Raw genomic sequence first — 6572 nt, 5'->3', positions numbered from 1 at the left:
CATGTCACCTCTGTTCTTCCCTCAAGAGCTTCACGCGCCATGGGCAAGAAGAAGGGCAGCAGCGCCTCAGACGCAGCCAAAGTCAGTCGCGACTGGAGCGCCTCTGCCATTTCCAACCGTGATGTGAACAGGCTTCGAGCCCTAGGCCTCATCTCCTCATCTGAGGATGACATCCGTCTTCCAGGTGTCGTTTCTCGCCCAAGGCCTCCGAAGGGCTTCACTGTTATGTTCGCTGCTTTCTTATTCCGTGGTCTCTCTCTTCCTGCCCATGAGTTTATCCGTTCCCTTCTTTTCTTCTACGGGATCCAGCTCTAGCAGCTGACCCCAAACTCCATTCTTCACCTTTCTATCTTCATCACTGTCTGTGAAGCCTTCCTCGGCATTGACCCCCACTGGGGTCTTTGGAGGAAGATTTTCTATGTGAAGCGTCATAACGACAGCAATGCCCCCCCCCCGTCGTCGGTGGCGTTGGCTTTGTTGTCAGGAAGGAGGTCGATTACTTCGACTACCCGATGAAGGAATCCGTCCAGGGCTGGCGCAACAAATGGTTTTATCTGCGAGACCCCTCGGTGTCTGGGCGGCGTTCGAATCTCCCTCCTTTTGAAGATGTCCTGATAGCTCAGCCGAAGAAGTCCTGGCGAAACGCCCTTTCTCCCGAAGAAAGGGTGATAGCTGACAGGCTGTTCGACCAGGTCGTCGTCCTGAAGAATACGGGAGGCTTGACGATGTGCGGCACTGAGGTAGTCTCAGTGTTCTTACAACGTCGAGTGCAGCCGCTAATGTCTCGACCCCACCAATTGTGGCTTTATACTGGCAAGGACGACAAGTCTAGGGTCAGTTCTGCTGACCTGTCGGCTGATGAGCTCCGAGATAAAGTCCGGCGTTTGACGTGCCTCAGTATGAAGGACAATATTGTCTTGATATCGGCTCATCCCCCTTATGATCTAGACCATCTTCCGACTGAGGTAATTCTTGCTGTCTCTTGCTTGCTGTTGTTGTTTCTTTCTTCGTTGTGCTTTACAAACTTTCTTCTCTTGATAGGCCTCCGCCGTTGCTCAATGCTATCCTCCTACGCCCGAAAGCGGTGTGGAACCAGAGGATGACGATGATGACTCCGAGGAGACCGAGGACGTCCAACATGTCCTTGAGGACAGCGATGTCCAAGAGGATGAAGCTGCCGAGGATGATGCCTTCATCAGGAGCAGGCGACGTATGCAGATAAACGAAGATTTTATTACAACGGCTGAATCAAGTCCTAGCGGACAAGATAATGATGCCGTTGGAACTGCTCCGCCTTCTCCTGCTAAGACAGGCTTTTTCGCTGCTGAAGATGACCTGGACTTGTGAGCATCTATACCCCTTTGTGACTTATCCTCTGTTGTTTTGTACGCTAATTATCTACTCTTCTTAAGTAGCTCTAATGATGATGATGTTCCTCTCGCAAAGAGGGCCAAATTATCCTTTGAGAGAAAGGCATCAGCTAAGGAGCCGAATCCTTCTCCCGCCAAGTCGACGCCGCCCTCACGAACGACTGTAGAGAAGATTCCAATGTCGAAGGTTATTCCTTCTGGCGACGCTCCCACCTCGTCGGCTGCTCGCGACCACGTAAGTGTATTATTTGTCCTGATTTCTTTCTTGCTTCGCCAAGATTTTTTCTTCCAACTGAATCTTCTTGGTTTTCTTCGTTCAGCCGATTTATGCCACAGTCGATGCTATGGTAGACTTCGCCGAGCAGTTCACCCGACTGGAATCTGAAAACGCTCAGCTTCGGAAGACCGTCAAAACTTCGGTTGATCAGGTGCTGGAGGCCAACAGGCTTGCCACCGACGCCAAAAACGAAAATGTCTTGCTGAAGGAGGAGTTGAAGAAGCTGAAGCGACAGATGAAGGATGAACAAGACGCCAAGCGCGAAGCTGCAGCCGCAGCTGACAAGAAGGAAGACGTCCTCCGTGAATCCATCACGAATTTATTGGGTAAAGTTCTTGGCACATAGCTCCCCTTTTAGCATTTCCTTTCTTGTTGCTGATTTTTCCTCTTTCAGAGGCTGCCGATATAACCGTCACTCGGGCGCGCATGCTTCGGGAGGACTCTACATCTGACGCCCTTTCTCTCGCCGCTGAGTCCAACGTCCAAGTTCTTGGACTTCGCGAGAGGCTAAAGGAGCATTGTCGAGGCTATACTCGATGATCTTCCCAAAGGTGAAGCAGGACAAGACTCTTGGCGAGATGGCTGATGCTTTCCTCATCGACTCTTCTGAGCCTGTAGAGGTATTGAAACGCCGTTCCCGCTTGTTTGGGGCAGTTCTTACTTTCCAGCTGCTGATGGGCCATGGGATGGGATCTGACTTAGAGAAGTTGTCTAAGGCATTGCCTGTGGACGACGACAATCATCTAGTCGACCTTGAACCCTTCAAACGATCGGCATTGACATGTGCCAATCAGCTCCTCAAATTGGTTGACGAAGCCAAGACCAAGTCTGCACCTGAAGCTGCCCCTAGCTCATCATCGGCACTTCCTTGAATGCTTGCTCTATTAATTGTAATTAAGACCTGATGCAATTTGACTTGATCCTGTTTTTATTTTGGCTCTGTAACTAGTTCGAACAATCTTTTGAATTTAACATATACACTCCAGCGCTCCCGATGGGAGATTTATGTTAATGCTTTTCTGAACTGAAAGTTGTACCGCATATTCCTTCATCTTCTTCCCGTGCCGAACCTTTTCCAAATTCTTCGGCTAGCGATGAGTGACATAGGCATCCCAAATGGGCCTGCCTAATATAGTACCCGGGGTTTATTGAAGGCCCACTACCCGAAGAATAAGAAGACTCGAGGGCCCAAGATGTATTTAAGGAAAAGATAGAGTTGTAATAGGAAGTGTTATTTGTAATCTGGCGGGATGAGTTAGAAACCGTCCCGGACTATGTAATCCTTGTATAGCACGAATCCCTCGGCTCCACCTATATAAAGGGGGGTCGAGGGACGAGAAGATCATCGAATCATTGTCCGCAAACCCTAGTTTTCATATTCGTCGAGTACTTTTCGGCTGAAACCTTCGAGATCTACTTGCCCTCTACTTCTAACTAAACCCTAGCCTATAATCCATAGGCATTGACAAGTTAATCCCTTGTCAATTGGCGCCGTCTGTGGGAACTAGAGGCGTAAGGATCTGATCTCGATGGCACGTTCAAGATCTTCGACATCGTCAACCGGGAGCAACACTATGGATCGAGGTAAACAGATCGCTACTGGTCCTGTTGATTTTGTTCCTCACCCACCCTCCCGTTTGGATGCATATGCGTATCTGGCGGAGCCCTTGGAGATGACGTTCGGAAGGTTCCACTTTCGCGTCAAGAAAGAAGGATCGTATCGTGTCGAAATTCCGATTTCGTCGGGATCGTCGGCGGTCGATTCTGAATTTTCAAGCTATGCATCATCAACCGAGTCGGAAGAAGAAACTTCGGCAACACGCTACGTCGAGCACCGGAGCGAGAGAGAAACTCGCCAAAATCTTCGACAACGCATCGTCCGGGTCATCCGCGGACTCATATATAAGCGATGGCTCAAGCGATGTCGACAGCTACAACTTCATCGACAAATCTCTCACAGTGGGCAAGGTCTTCATCAATCTCAACAATGATGTCACCGAACCCAACATAGATCTGAGTACAAAATATCATCAGATTTATGCTATCGAAGATCAAGAGGAAACATCGGAGGCTTTCGATCAATTGGGAAATCCTTTTGTCGATCCCTCAGATCTAAGGAGAGGTATGGGCACTAAATACGCCGGGCCCACACCACGCGTCAGAGTTCAACTTCCACAGGCAGCCTGGGATAGAGCGGCAAAAGCCATAGATGGTTCAGAACCAATGACGACAACAGCTACAGCTCAAGAACTGCAAGCTTATCAATATATGCTCGCACGAACCGCCCGAGAAATAGAAAAACAGACAGCTGAGCTAAACAGGAGAAAGGAGGCAGCTTACGCATCCGGCGGAGAGAAGGGCAGATCTAAGTGGACAATCTAGAATTTCGGGTGATAGCCACAGGGAGGCTCGGAACGAGAGGAAGATCAAGGCTACAACACATACCCGAAGCGAAAGAGAGTACTTGGTTCAAAACCTCGACATGTCCTTTATGACGATAGATACAAGAGGAAATATTATCCCTAAGACACCGGAAGCTGGATATATGGCGACACAAGCTTACATCCTCGCATCCAAGCCGCCCCCGGAGATCCAAGGGAAACACTATACAACATGGCATTGGCAGGAGTTGGAGCTATGGGGACAGCGTTCGTAGCAACGCCTCCCGAAGGAGCAGACAAGGCAAAATAGTCCACGACCTGCGGCGAGCAACGGCGGCAGCTCCGGAAGGACCAAGTGGAGCAAGAGACATAGGAGCACAAGCGAGGGTCGATAGAGCAAGGCAAAGCGAGAAGAGATCATCGGCGGTCCCGGAGCTTAATGACGAGGATATGTGTGGTCTACCGTGCTTCACGAGAAGAGTCCGAAAAACTCGAGTCCCCTCGAGGATTCAAGTTACCCGATCACTTCAAAAAGTTCGACGGCTTGCAAGACCCGGAGGATCGGTTAATTGATTACCTCGAGACGGTGAAGCTAACTCGGAGGAACTAGAGCAACAGCGATGCAAAGTATTCAGGTGCACTTAAGTGGAGCCGCTCGATCTTGGATCAAAAAACTTCCGCCAGGATCTATCGACAGCTGGGAAAGTTTCGAGGACGTTTTCGTCAAGAACTTTAGATCCACATGCAAGAAGCCTGCATCGTTGGAAGAGTTGAGGGCGTGTCGACAAAAGCCAGATGAGTCAATGAGAAAATACATCCAAAGGTGGAACATCATAAAAAACTCGGCAGAAAATATATCTGACGAGAGAGCAATAGATGCGTTTGTCGCAGGAATCGGGCGCGGAGATTTTGTCGAGGACTTGGGAAGGACCAATCCAAAAACAGTATCCGCGTTGATGGAGATAGCAAATAGATGGGCGAGACGGAGAAGACGCTGTCCACAATAAACGACACAGGTCGCCGGAGGAGGACCGTAGTCGAAATTATCGACGAGGCGACGATTCCCTCGACGGCATCGGAATTACGACGCCCGGGGCAAATTTCGGCAGGATTTCGGTCAAATACAGGAGCAAGCAACAGAGATGATTATCAGAGAAGCAATGAGCAGCGAGGCGATAATAGGGACGACTCCCGTAACAGGCAAAATAGTGGGCCAAGGTTTCCACGACCTTTTATGTCTCCCGAAGAAATGCTGAACGGACCGTGCCAGATGCATTTTTCCTCGATAGCAATGGGAAAAGACAGTCAGGACACCTGCAGAAAGATTGTCGAAATTTCCAAGCAATGTTCGGATGTGCGAAAACGCTCACGCACGAGCAGCGACGAGAAACCCTCGGGAGCCTAGGAGCGAAATTCATCTACCGCCACCTCCCGCGATTACGGAAGGCAATCAACACCAGCTCGGAATAGCGGCAGCACCAAGCACCACCACCCTATGTTGATCCTAACTCCAACGGAGCAGTGTCGATGATTCGAAGGGAAGGCCATCCAATAGAGCTCAAAAAGTAATATCGCGACAGGTGTTCATGGCGGAGAAAATGCCTCCACCAACAGGTTGAGTACCTCAATTGGTCGGGACAAGACATCGGCTTCACCATAGCGGACCACCCGCAGCAGGTTCCTCGACCAGGGCAGTCAAGCACTCATTCTGCCAGCAGTTATCGCAGGATTTGACGTTTCTCGAGTATTCATAGATGGCGGCAGCAGCCTAAACCTCATGTACGCGGATACATTGAGGAAGATGAACATATCCTTAGCAAACCCGAAGCCAACGGACACAAGGTTCCACGGCATCACACCGGAAAAACCAAGTTACCCATTGGGGAAGATCAACCTCGACGTTCGGTTTGGAACCCGAGAAAATTATAGAATCGAGAAGCTGGAGTTTGAAGTCGTGGATTTCCCATCACGATACCACGCTTTGTTGGGACGACCAGCATACGCTAGATTTATGGCAGTACCACACTATACATACCGTTATGGAGATTGCACTGGACCCAAGGGACCAATCACGGTCAAAGGGAGTTTTGCTTTAGCTGATAAGTGCGACAAGGATTTCCATCGATTGTCAGAAACCTTCGGGATGCAAGCTGAATACTTGGCGTCGAAAAGCATGACCGATTACGACGTACTGCCAGACGTCGGAAGGCCAAACAAGGAATCAACTTTCAACACAGAGAAAAATTCTAAGGAGGTGCGGATTCACCCGACGGATCCAAAAAGACGACATCCATTGCAAACAACATGGATATCGCATAGGAAAGCGCGCTCGTCGAGTTCCTCCGTGAGAACTGGAAAATCTTCGCATGGTGTCCAGCTGACATGCCAGGAGTACCCGAGGGAACTTGCCGAGCACCACCTAAATTTGGATCCAACAGCGAAACCAATCAGACAACCTTTGCGGCGTTTTTCGGAACCAAACCGCAAATCCATGCTATCGGAAATAAATCGACTAGAGGAAGCTGGTTTTATCAGAGAGATATC

The sequence above is a fragment of the Lolium rigidum genome, chromosome 3 (assembly GCF_022539505.1).
Source record: "Lolium rigidum isolate FL_2022 chromosome 3, APGP_CSIRO_Lrig_0.1, whole genome shotgun sequence".
Taxonomy (NCBI): domain Eukaryota; kingdom Viridiplantae; phylum Streptophyta; class Magnoliopsida; order Poales; family Poaceae; genus Lolium; species Lolium rigidum.
The sequence above is the reverse complement of the archived record's forward strand: the minus strand, read 5'-3'. Positions refer to the sequence as shown.